This window comes from Rhinichthys klamathensis, unplaced genomic scaffold, assembly GCF_029890125.1.
Source record: "Rhinichthys klamathensis goyatoka isolate OS25496 unplaced genomic scaffold, OSU_Roscu_1.1 h1tg000096l_1, whole genome shotgun sequence".
Classification (NCBI taxonomy): domain Eukaryota; kingdom Metazoa; phylum Chordata; class Actinopteri; order Cypriniformes; family Leuciscidae; genus Rhinichthys; species Rhinichthys klamathensis.
The window spans coordinates 531,023-545,000 of record NW_026606635.1 but is presented as its reverse complement, the minus strand read 5'-3'; the positions used below and the strand labels follow the sequence as shown (position 1 = coordinate 545,000).

Here is a 13,978-nt window from a genome sequence, read left to right as displayed (position 1 = left end):
TGTGTGTGTGGATGAGTGTGTGAGTGATCTGTGTATTCTGATCATCTTAGTACATCATCAGTCAGTGTGTGTGTGTGTGTGTGTCATCAGTCCTGCACTCATGAAAGACGCTGTTATTCGCTCTGAGTCGTTCAGTCGCGTGAGCTCTAAAGCTGCCGGAGGGTTCGCAGCGTTTACACACACACACACACACACACACACCGGACACAAGCCTGGCTCTGTGTGTATCAGGCACTAAACCAACACACACTCGAGTGTCTCACACACACACACACACGATCAGAGCTCCAGACTGAAACTCATATTACAGAAGTTGGGAGATTCCTCTTGGGTTCAACCAATGATTTGAAAAGAATATTTCTTTTTTACTCTTTTTAGTTTTAGATCTTCACACAACTACAAAACCGTATATTCATTATTACAGTTAGAAGACTTGATTAATTTCCATGACGGGTATAGAAATAACTTTTAAAACAAGGTTTTCCAAGACTGTCAAGCTTCTTCAGAGACACAACACAGCAGAATTAAAATCAGAACGATCTTGAGTTTAAATCATCATCATCAGTCTTCAGTGTCACATGATCCTTCAGAAATCAGTATGATGTGAAGATTTGATGCTCAAGACACATTTATGATTATTATTATTATTACTAATGTTGAAAACAGTTGTGTGAAGAAAAAAAACAGGATTCTTTGATGAATAGAAAGTAAAAAAAAAATCTTTTGTAACATTATAAAGGTCTTTAGTGAAAGTTTTGATCAATTTAAAGCTGCAGTCCGTAGCTTTTCCTCTTTGTCGCCATCTCTCTGTTGGAAATCTGTAACTGCAGTGATTGGCTGAATTATCATCTTTACGTGGGTTGTAAATCGGCATGAAACAGCGCGGATGAACACAGTGCTTTGAGGCGAGTGCTGCTGTCAGTCACCGCGCTGTGTGGATACTGGCATACAGAATCACAGATTCACTTTTTGAAAGTTTGACCAATATAAGAGTTTTCATAATAAAATGTCTTCTGAACAAGTAAGTAACATCCATTTTTGTTCTGACCAACTAAGGGGGAAAAGCATTCGACATGATAAGCTTCGTTAGATTTAATCAACGCGATTTACAGCAACCGTGTAAATTATAGCCTACTTTGTTCTCAAATTGTTCATGTTAACAACATCAGCATTGCGTGACTAATGTTAAATTTAATGTGTTTTATGGTTACCTGTGTAGTTCAGAATTCATATTCTCCATAATAGCAAAACGAGAAAGGCACAACAAAGGAAACTCCATAACTGTGTGAATTAAGAAAACGTACTGTTACACGATTGAACTATTGAAATGTCTTACTTGTTCAGCAGAAAAAAGCCGTCTCTTCTTCCGTTTCGAACCCCTTCAAAACACGGAGTTCACGCACTTTTCAAAAGCCCAGCCGATGTTTAAATCCTTGTGTTCGCATGAGACGGTTTCTTTCTCTTTCTCTAGCCACCTTAAATCCGAAGTACGAAGTCTTTTGGGTTTTATAACTGCTGAATCTCCAGTTGACACAGATGATTGTTGTTTGGATCTTTCTGGATGCCATAAGTTTAATCATGTAAAGTGCTGCGAGAAAAGCCTATACATCTCTACATCTCGTCACGCGCAGTATAGCCGGCTAGCCGAAACTCCTTCTTTATGTGTACGGGTGTGACGTCATGACGCAAAGACATGCTCGAATTTCCCGCGGAAACCCACCAGTACCACTGGAATTAAAATCATTATTACAAGCTAACCGTTTTGAATCTAGCTATGGCAAGCAGATAGTTTTGACCACTGGCAGAATAAGTTTTTTTTAATATACTTATTTTGGATTATTTTTAACTTAAAAAAGTTACGGACTGCAGCTTTAATTCAACCTTGATGAATAAAAGTATTGATTTATTTTATTTCTTTCCTCAAAAAATAAATAAAAATACTTACTGACCCCAAACTTTTAAACAGTAGTGTTTAATGTTACAAACGCTTTCAATTTCAGATAAATGCTGTTCTTTTGCACTTTCTATTCATCAATGAGAAATGTTTCTTGAGCAGCAAATCATCATTTTAGTATGATTTTCTACAAGATATTAGAGCAATCCTGAATTTTAGTTGTTTTAGCCTTTTCGATTGAGTTTAAATCATCATTTATTGTAAGTTTGCAGAGGGCCTCGGACCCCTTTTGTAGAAACACTGATCTAAATCACTCCATAAGAAGAAAAGCGCACTAAAGTAGTTTAAACACATTTAGGATAACCATGCATGGCCTCACATCACCACTAGAGGACGCCACCATCTCAAACACTTCTCTATCATCTCTATCATCTCAAACACTTCACTATCATCTCTATCATCTCAAACTATCACTATCATCATCACTGAGAGGCTTTAACAACCAAACCTGAGCTCAAAAACATCATATATTGACCAGTCATCATTTCAAGCACACATCAATGCCAGTTCCTCCTGACGCTTCAGGCCTCAGTCGTCTCAATCTGGGATCAAGAGGGTGAAGAGAGGATCTGTCTCTCAAAGAGTGTGTGTGTGTATGTGTGTGTGTGTGTGTGTCTTCATACGGAAACGGAGTCCTGTTGACATTTGCGGGCCCCTGTGGGGCCGATCTCTGGCAGCTGGCATCACAGCGCACGCTTCACGACTGCGGCCACAGATCTGAGTGCAGATTAACCCCTACTGTACCACGGTAAAGCTGATTTACACTTCCCTGCTGGCTCTACCTGCGCTCATCACAGTAAAACATCATCGGTTACTCGCCGTCACGCCGCTCCAAACCGGTCTGACTGCAGTTCTTCAGTGGAAAACAAAACAAGGTATTGTGAAAATACTTCATGGACAATTTTTCCAATGAATTGGCAAACATGACTATCAACTTCCTAAAAATAACAAAAAACACCATAAAAGTATCCTAACAGGTCAAGTCTTCATATGGACGAATGTTACGATGCTGTTTTTGCAGCCGGACAGTCGCGGTTCACTGTGGACTGAATGGAAAAGAGCTGCATAAAGTTTCAGCAAAAATAAATAAATAAATAAATAACAGCATACAGGTTTGGAAAGAATGGAGGCTCGTTTCCGCCACGGAATAAAAAAAATAAAAATTGTGACTTTTTATTTCGAAACTCAAGACATTTTTAGTTTAAATCTCACAATTTTGACTTTTTTCAGTATTTCGAGTTTATATTTTGCAGTTCTGACTTTTTTGCTCGATATTCTGCATTTAAATCTCGCAATTCTGAGTTTTTTCTAAGAATTCTGAGTTGAAATCTCACAATTCTGCTTAAAATCTCACAATTCTGACTTTTTTCTCAGTATTTCCAGTTTATATCTTGCAGTTCTGACTTTTTTGCTCGGTATTCTGCATTTAAATCTCGCAATTCTTACTTTTTTTTCAGTATTCATTTTCAAGTTAATATCTTGCAATTCTGACTTTTTTCTTGCAATTATGCTAAAAAATCTCATAATTCTTACTTTTTTCTCAGTGTTTCAAGTTTTAAATCCAAATTGTGAGATATAAACTGAGAATTGTGAGAAAAAAAAAAGAGTCAAAATTATGAGATAAAAAGTTGCAATTCTGACTTTTTTGCTCGGTATTCTGCATTTAAATCTCGGTATTCTGCATTTAAATCTCGCAATTCTGCTTAGCAATCTCGCAATTCTTACTTTTTCAGTATATCAAGTTAATATATCTTGCAATTCTGACTTTTGCTTGGAATTCAGCTTTTAAATCTTGCAATTCTGAGTTTTTTCTTGCAATTATGCTTAAAAATCTCATAATTCTAACTTTTTTCTCAGTGTTTCAAGTTTTAAATCCAAATTGTAAGATATAAACTGAGAATTGTGAGGAAAAAAAGAGTCAAAATTATGAGATAAAAAGTCGCAATTACCTTTTGTATTTTTTTATTCCGTGGCGGAAGCTGAGGATGAGTAGCCAATCCTAAATGATGACACACCACCTAATTGTCGTTTTTGCACTGATCTATTCCCACGGTGTCTGGAAAGAGATACAGATCAACGAAGTAAAGCGAAGAACAGCGCCTGAGGAATCCTATGGAAACCTTGGGATTGAGATTAAGATCGGAAACCGTGAGAGAGTGTTCGGGAAGGAGCAGTTGTCACTGAAGTGACAGGCACAGCTGAGTCCAAACACACATGCAAGAACCCCGTGTTTCTGACAACCTCACAGCAAACTCTGGCCTTCTCTGTAAAAACGACCTGGATAATGAGTGTAGAAATAGACCAGAAGCTCTTGGGACACTTTTCCTTTGAGCTTTCCCAGAGTTTTTCCAGACTTCACAACTAAACGCCCCTAATAATAACATCAGACATCAGTCTAAGCTTGTGCTATGCAAATGTTACAAAAAGCGTATATTCTAGCCATTATATCTGAGCAGAAGTCTTTCACACACGTATGAAACGCTAAACATCAGAACTTACCCGAATATTCCCCCAGTAGCGACCCAAAACAATCCGGTTTCCAGCAGATCCTCGTTATCCTCGTTACTCAGAGCCGCGCTCGCGCTCATTGGCGTCGGTCACTGCAGATCCCGGGCTTTACACTGCATATCTGAGGCGAAACACACTCAGCTGAGGGGAACGAGTGTGTGTGTGTGTGTGTGTGTTGGGGAGTTTCGCTTACCTCCTGCGCGCGGCGCGTCCGCGTGCGTCACATGTCGCAACGCGCGCACAGACGCAACGCAACACGCGCGCACTTTCTGATTTTTATAACGTTATATAAATAATAATATAATACATATTTTTCTTACTTAGTATTGCTGTCTTGTTTTTCAGAACAAATATCGAAATATTCTTAAATCAACATACATTTAGCTACCGGAGAAGCAAAATTACTTCAAAATGCAAAACGGAGAAGCAAAATGAAGATATTAGGCTAAGTTTAAAAAAAAAGTGTTTATGGTTAAAAACCAGAACAAATATCTGTCAGTGAGGTCAGAAACATATATTTTCTTTACCGTAGTTTATTTTTTCTGACCCTATTGGCATATTTAATATCTTTATTCATTTTGCTTCTCCAGCAAATGTATGTTGATTTAAGAATGTTTAGATGTGTGTGCTGGAGAACTGGTTTGTTGCCGTGTCCGAGGGGTTTAGTGGAGGTTGTGACCCGATGACTGGTTCTGTAGTCAGCAGTGGATAAGTGAGACCAGGTTCTGCCTGTCAATCAAACTCTGCTTGATCTTAAGTTTGCCGTCTTACAGTTTTAAATCAGCTTCATCTGGACCAGCTGCATGTTACACGACTTCAGCTTAAATGTCACAAGATGCACAGAATCAAACTTCCCAAATTACTTTCCATTATGGTTTGGAAATGCAAGTTATGGTCTGAAAGCGTGCAGTAAATAAGCAGCAGGAGCTCTTACAGGCGTTGGGTCATCACAGATATCATATCTCCAGACCTGATTTACGTGCCTGAAGACATGCTAACCCATTAGCCCCCTCACACACACTCTTATCTGAGGCTTATCTACGCTTTATCTGCCCCAATATTTATGGCAGAGGCTCGTAAAAATGCTTTCAACAACATGATTGAGTTGTAAACTAGCGATGGCCTCCACTTACAGCGCTGTGTAATGGACTGTCCTCGTCCTGTGTCATTTATCTTCAGATTTATAGGCTTCGAGAGAAGGACTAGCAACACATTTATACATAAACCACAACATTAACAACAACAACCAAAGACAGAATGTTCCCGTTCGGTTTTTTTAAGTTAGTTTTGGGGAAGCAACTCTTAAGGTCTGTCCACGCTAAGAACGATAACTATATTATCGTCCACACCAGCACTGTAGCTTTGTACCTATAAAGATAATGATATAAAGATATAGTAACGATAGATTCTAGACGATAATGATAGTCCAAACTATAACGATAACGCCACAGAGGAACGATATCGCTGGATTCACTTAAAGGGTTAGTTCACCCAAAAATGAAAATTCTGTCAGTAATTACTCACCCTCATGTTGTTCAACCCCGTAAGACCTTCGTTCATCTTCGGAACACGAATTAAGATATTTTTGATGAAATCTGACAGCTGGATCAGTCCTCCATACTAGTCCATAGGCTTCTTCAGGGATTGAACTTGCCGGCCTCGAAAAGTTATTAAAGACATTGTTAAAATAGTCCAAGTGACTACAGCGGCTCAATCTTAAGTTTATCAAGCGACGAGAATACTTTTTGTGCGCAAAAACAAACAAAAATAACGACTCTATTTCAACTATTCATGTCCTTCTCTTTGGGCCTCTAGTCAGTTAACGTAGTGTGATTGCGTAGAGCTACGTCACACGTAGGCTCACTATTGGCCGACGCTGGTCATGTGCGTGATGCGTGTGACGTACAACAACAGAAGCTTACGCTATTACACTAGTGAACTGACTCGAGGCCCAAGGAGATGGACATGAATAGTTGAAATAAAGTCGTTATTTTTGTTTGTTTTTGCGCACAAAAAGTATTCTCGTCGCTTGATAAACGTAAGATTGAGCCACTGTCGTCACTCGGACTATTTTAACAATGTCTTTAATCATTTTTCGAGGCCGGCAAGTTCAATCCCTGAAGAAGCCTATGGAGGAGTGATCCAGCTCTCAGATTTCGTCAAAAATATCTTAATTCGTGTTCCGAAGATGAACGAAGGTCTTACGGGGTTGAACAACATGAGGGTGAGTAATTACTGACAGAATTTTCATTTTTGGGTGAACTAACCCTTTAAGGCTCGTTCACCAAGTACAATATTTATTACGATAACTATAAGGATGACTATAACGATAGCTATAAAGATAACTATAACGATAACTAACAATAACTATAAAGATAACTATAAATATAACTATAAAGATAACTATAATGATAACTGGAATGATAACTTTAACGATAACTTTAACGATAACTGTAACTGTAACGATAACGGTAACTATAAAGGCAACTAACGATAATTATAAAGTAACTATAAAGATAACTATAAAGATAACTATAAAGATAACTTTAACGATAACTATAACGATAACGATAACTATAAAGATAACTTTAACGATAACTATAAAGACAACTAACGATAATTATAAAGATAACTAAGATAACCTTAACGATAACTATAACGATAACTATAAAGATAACAGTAAGGATAATTATAAAGATAACTTTAACGATAACTATAACGATAACTACAAAGATAACTTTAACGATAACGATAACGATAACTATAAAGATAACTGTAAGGATAATTATAAAGATAACCTTAACGATTACTATAACGATAACTAAAACGATACCGATAAAGATAACTATAACGATAATGATAACTATAATGATAATTGGAACAGTAACTCTAAAGATAACTATAAAGATAACTTTACCGATAAAGATAACTATAACGATAACTTTGACTTTACCGATAAAGATAACTATAACGATAATGATAACTATAATGATAATTGGAACAGTAACTCTAAAGATAACTATAAAGATAACTTTACCGATAAAGATAACTATAACGATAACTATGACTGTACCGATAAAGATAACTATAACGATAACTATATTTTCATCCACAGTGGACGTATTTCCTTATTATACTTATTATCCTTTCTGTGAGTGTGACATGTTCTTTTTAGTTTAAATGTGTTTTTATAAAACAAACTAACATTCCCATAACTCTGCAGCAGAGTTTTTATGTACTATTAAGAACATATACAAAATGTCCTCCAATGGTTAATTTGAGGTTTCAGCCATATAACCGAAAGCTAACTTTCCTCAGTATTTTATTTACACGGAAGAATAATTCCCTTTCAGACTAACCCAATTAGCCGGTCAGGATTAGCATGGGTCGGTCAGCGGGAGCGTGAAACTGTCCACTAATGCCAGAGCGGCCTGTGACGCGTGAGCGGGGCTTCCGGCGGCCGGAGTCTCGGCGTGTGCTCGCAGGGTTTAATCCTCCAGAGCTCATGCGGCTCCCGCTGGGACAGCGCTCACACAGACCGCTGCTAATTAGGGAAAGATGCTGTTTTCCGTGGAGAACCAGCACAAGGTCTTCATCTCCTGCCGGGATTCTCCTCCTCTTCATCTCTAGAGGGATTTTACTCTTTGAATGTAAATCTAAAGCTGTTTTCCCCTTCTTCTTTTTTTTCCAATAATTAATTTAAACGTTTCCGGTGTAAAACTGGCTCTTGGCTTGAGGATAATGGCGTAGTAATTTCCAGTGTGATTTGTTATTCCATATAACCTTAGCAAATGCAAAAAAAAGTTTATTGTCCGAAAAAAGAAAACAACAGAAGTTTAAAATGTTGACTTTGATTTAGCGTGAAGCCCGGGAGAAAAACAAACCCTCGCTCAGCCAGGGCCAGTAAATAAACTGGTCTCTAGATTTGATGTAATTGACCGTATTCTCCACCAAAATAGAGCGATCCTGTTGAACTCAGTTTACTCAGGAAATCTCGAGAATAAACAAACAGAAGGAGCCGAACGCCAGTCCACCATCAAACATCCGCCAATCAGAGCTCAGACCCGACGCCTGACCGTCCTGGACGCTTGCTTGCTGTAAAACACCACAGATCGACCAACGAGTTTCTATTACTAAAGCAAACATGCTAATGCGTACGCTACTTTAGCTTAACTGCATGCAAGCCCTGCATGCTTTAATCCAATATTAGCACATGAACTGGTGCAGAGTTTCTCTCAAACTGACTTTGTTTTTTTATGCTTCAATGGGTTAGTCAATCTCAGGGAGATATGTTTATCTTAATAATCAACAATATTATTGATCTCCTGCATTGACACCATTATATGAGAACTGAACTGAGCTGGACGATGACATCACGGTTTTCTCCAGAGCGGCTGTATTATATAAATGAACTAAATTAATAACTTTTTTACAACAAAAAATAAGCATCACTGAACTTACTTAAAGGTGCTCTATGTAATGTTTTCACTCTACTAAAGCATAAAAATGCCATATTATGTTTGCATTTATTGAGGAAACATGTTAAGTTGCCAATTTGCCAATTTTCATTGTCCATTACGCCCGTTCCTGTTGCGTGTGCTCAAACTGGCGACCCGTGTGAGCGTCGAGTCTGTGGAGGCGGGAGAAACGATGATTTTTTATTGGACTGCAGTACCTATTTCAACCACTAGTTGTCAGTCTTACAGACTGCACCTTTAAGCTGTGACTTTATTTTCTTCTAGAAACATTGTTGTTGCATTTTTTTTCCTGTTATCACAGTAAAGCTGCTTTAAAAACAATTTGTATATTAAAAAGCACTATATAAATAAAGATGATATGTTTAGGACGCATCAAAATCAACCAAAATTTAGTTTTTTGCATTGAAGCGTATTTTTGGGCATATACTCATGACATTTAACCACATTTCCCTCCAAATTCTCTTGCAGTTGACAGGTTTCTGAGATTAACAATCCAACAATCCTTGGAAAATATGTTCTAAGAACATTTTGTTAACATTCCCATTAGGTTATGAAAAAGAATGTTTTATGAATGTTTAAAACGTCAATAAAAAAAAGAAAACGTTTTTTCTTTGTTAAAGGAACATTAAGGAAACATTGTATCATTCTTCAAACATTATGGGAATGTTACTTTTGAATGTTCTCGGAATGTTCCGAAACAAGTTACATTTAAAAAACGAACATCCAACGGAACGTTTCAGAGAATAACATTCCATGAACGATGTATAAATAATGCTTTCGTGTTGAGAACATTATTAAAGACCAGAACACTTTGAATGAACTTACTATTAATGTTACTGGAAGAACGTTTGTTCGTAACTTTGTTCGTAACTTGCCTGAACGTTCCCTGTTCGCTGGATAGGGTCTTTATATTGTCCTGCAGGATTTAACGCTTCTATTTAAGGACATCAGGAGGAACGTGTTGTTGTGACTGTCACATGTCGTTCTCTGGACCCTGAATGAAGAGAGACATGTTTGCTAACTGACCTGGAGAACGAAAGAAAGGATTGAATCAGTGAGAGTCTGAAGTGATACGAGGCTAAAACAAACTTTTACATTCTGTAGGAAGGAATTGGGAAACAAACTCATTATATAAGACGTTTTAGACATGACGTCTCTCCTCCAGGATTCAAGCTCAACATCAAGGACTAAAACATCTAAACATCTGTGTTTCGTCCTCAATCAGAGCTCAGAATCTGTCAGAGACACTGAAGAGCATCAAAGGTCAATGTTTAAACACAGACATGTCAGATTATAGCTAAAGTTACCTAGATGCATTCGTTCAGAAAACTGCATAAGTGGGGTTTTTCCCCTGAACCGTTTCTGATCTTTCTCTGGTAAGAAAACAGTTTTAGTGGTTTACTTGGCTTTACATGTAACTAACTTTACAGTAATCAGTTCCTCGCAGATCTGAACGTAAATCCTGGTAGTTAATGAGTGCTTTGAAATACAATCAGTATGAGATTAAAACAGATTTATTGATGATAAATATATAAAATTGGTTATTGTGTATTTAAAACGCATTCAGTAATAGTACGTTTACAGACCTGCATGTTTCATTGATGTGTGCCTGACAAATGGATCGCATTCAGTTTAACAGTGTATTTACTGTATGTTCAAACCAAATGATGGAGATTTTATAAGCAATTCAAATACCTAATATTTCAGGCATAAAAATTCTCGGTAACACTTTATTTTGATGGTCCCTTTTGAACATTCAGTTGATTATAAATAACTTTGCTACTACATGTCACGTAACTCTCATTAGAGTATTAGTATTGTCTTAATATCTATTTATTGTGATGCTCCTCAACAGACATTTTACTGACTATAAGTAACTTTGCAACTACGTCAACTTATTCTAACCCTAACCCTACCAGTCTACTAATACTCTACTAATACTCTACTAATACTCTACTAGTACTCTACTAATACTCTACTAATACTCTACTAATACTCTACTGATACTCTACTAGTACTCTACTAATACTCTACTAATACTCTACTAATACCCTACTAATACTCTACTGATACTCTACTAATACTCTACTAGTACTCTACTAATACTCTACTAATACTCTACTAGTACTCTACTAATACTCTACTAATACTCTACTAATACCCTACTAATACTCTACTGATACTCTACTAATACTCTACTAGTACTCTACTAATACTCTACTAATACTCTACTAATACCCTACTAATACTCTACTGATACTCTACTAATACTACCAATACTCTACTAATACTCTACTAATACACTACTAATACACTACTAATACTCTACTAATACTACCAATACTCTACCAATACACTACTAATACTCTACTAATACTACCAATACTCTACTAATACTCTACTGATACTACCAATACTCTACTAATACTCTACTAATACCCTACTAATACTCTACTAATACTCTACTGATACTCTACTAATACTCTACTGATACTACCAATACTCTACTAATACTCTACTAATACCCTACTAATACCCTACTGATACTACCAATACTCTACTAATACTCTACTAATACCCTACTAATACCCTACTAATACTCTACTGATACTCTACTAATACTACCAATACTCTACTAATACTCTACTAATACACTACTAATACACTACTAATACACTACTAATACACTACTAATACACTACTAATACTCTACTAATACTACCAATACTCTACTAATACTCTACTAATACACTACCAATACTCTACTAATACTTTACTAATACACTACTAATACTTTACTAATACTCTACTAATACTCTACTAATACACTACCAATAATCTAGTAATACTCTACTAATACTCTACTAATACTCTACTAACACACTACTAATACTTTACTAATACTCTACTAATACTCTAATGAGAGTTAGGTGCAACGTTATATAGTCAAAAGAAAGTGTTAAGGGGCCATCTAAATAAAGTGCAACCCAATTCTCCCAGCCATGATTTCCTCATTTCACAGGCGAGCGGCTCTCAATTCCACTGGACAAATCTCCTCAATGGTTCTGGTTGTGTTCTGCATTCCCCGCTTTGATCCCGAAGTCTCTGCCAGATTCCTGGCGTGTGGAGAGCGATGGGAGGAGTGGGAGGAATATAAGACACAATACTGGGCCTGTGAGACAGCACGATCTCATATGAGTCCGACTCGCTCAGAACAGGCCAGTTGTGTTGCACTAATGGACTACACTGAAGCCTGACTGAGTTATCATGCTCTGCGAAACATACACTTTTGACTTGCTTTTCAGTTAAAACATCTAAAAGTACTTAAAAATGGTTTTGATAAGTGCATCTGAAAAAAAAGTATATTTTTGTCTTGTTTTCCAGTTCCTATATTATTAAACATGCCCAACATTAAACATTCCTAATATATTTGAATTATATAAATGTACTATATTTTAGTTCAGTTATGTTTTTTTATTTAATATTTTGTATTTTTAGGGGATTTTATGGTACTAAATTATATTTATGCATTAGTTATAATCCATTCATTCACTTTTTGAGTATGGACCTGAAAAATTAAATATCCAACTTAAACGGTGTGAATGCGTTTAGCTCAGACTAGTTTGGTCGCTTTTTGAAGACACTTGGCAGATTATTTCTGTAGTGAAAAAAGTTTTAAAAAGTGAACTTTAAAAAAAGTTGTAGAATTGTACGTTTGTTGTTATGAAAAATGCACAAAAAAAAAAAAAAAAAATTATATGAAATACATATTTTTCAAAACATGTTTTACTCTAAACCTGTGAGAAAATCAAAGCCATAAATCTAAACAAGCTGTGCTCCAAATTTGAGGTTGATATCTCAAAAAATGAGCTTTTAGTCAGATGTTGTTTGGGCGCAATACCAGAAATTCACATTTATTTTCAATGCTCTCGTTTTTGACCACAAACTCACTTAATTTTGGTGATTTTTACAGAAAACAAGACTTTATATCTTCAGTCATTGTTCTTCTCCAGTAAATGTATCTTGATGTAAGAATGTTTAGATATTTGTGCTGGAAAACAAGTCAGAAACAGAGAAATCATCATTTCTTTTACAGTGTTTTTGTTTTTAACTCTATTGTTTCTGTTTATCTCTGCTGTCTCTCTCAGACTCTCCTGGTGTTTCTGCCATTAACTCCGGGCGCTGGAGCGGATCCTCCACCCGACACACACTCCCAGCAGGCCTTGGGCTTCCTCGTGTCTCTTTCTTTTAAAGTCAACATAAAATCACTTCATAAATGTATCCTAAAATACCTAAAACTCACGCAGTGAGTCATTTCTCCTCATTTTGCGGCATAAAAGATGAAGTGAAAGCATTAAAACAATAATTCAGTTCTCCTGATGCGAGTTAAAATGTCACACGAGCCGGAATATCCGTCCCATAATGACTGGAAATATATGGCAAGCTGTAAAACGGTGTCATAACTGTATTTTGAAAGTGTGTGTTTATTGTTGAAGACAGATCTGAGGCGTGTGAGTGTGTGTGTGTGTTTAATGCACTGAATGTGTCAGGGTTGATAAATCTGCACTGGTTTATATGATGAATGGTAAAGCTGGAATTGCTGAAATGCTTCTTTCAAACATTTTTCAGGCCTTGACGTCCACAAATAAACTTTCCCGCAGGATCTGAGCTTCTCTTGTTAGACTGTGTGTGTGTATGTTGAGTAAATTCCAGGCTGTGATTTAAAGGGCTCTGATGAAATTGAGCTCTGGCTGGAATAGCAGTATAAACCCCATCGAGAGCTGGTTCCGGTGTGAGGATTGCTCTGAAACAGGGCCGGTTGCAGAGACTCATAGCTGGATTTACTGGAGCCGAGAGCCTCGGTGTGAGAGAGAGCCGCTGCTTCTGGAGTCATGAAACGACTCACAGCGTGTCTGTCTGGGCCTAAGGTTACACTCTAAAAATCCTGGGTTATTTTTTTTGGGTCATTCTTGGGTTATTTTTTCAGTATCTAGGTGTTACCCGGATCCTGGATCAGATGCCCAGTGTTTGGGTAGTT

At 37.0% G+C, this 13,978-nt stretch overlaps 1 protein-coding gene across 1 annotated transcript in view; it reads right to left on the bottom strand.

The window, feature by feature from the left end:
- prickle1a (prickle homolog 1a) overlaps positions 1-4,624 on the bottom strand; it is a 28,382-nt gene extending 23,758 nt beyond the window's left edge. Inside the window, exon 1 of the mRNA XM_056252589.1 lies at positions 4,454-4,624. The gene's annotated coding sequence lies outside the window, so the exon portion shown is untranslated. The remainder of the gene's footprint in view (positions 1-4,453) is intronic.
- Between the last annotated feature and the right edge of the window lie 9,354 nt (positions 4,625-13,978).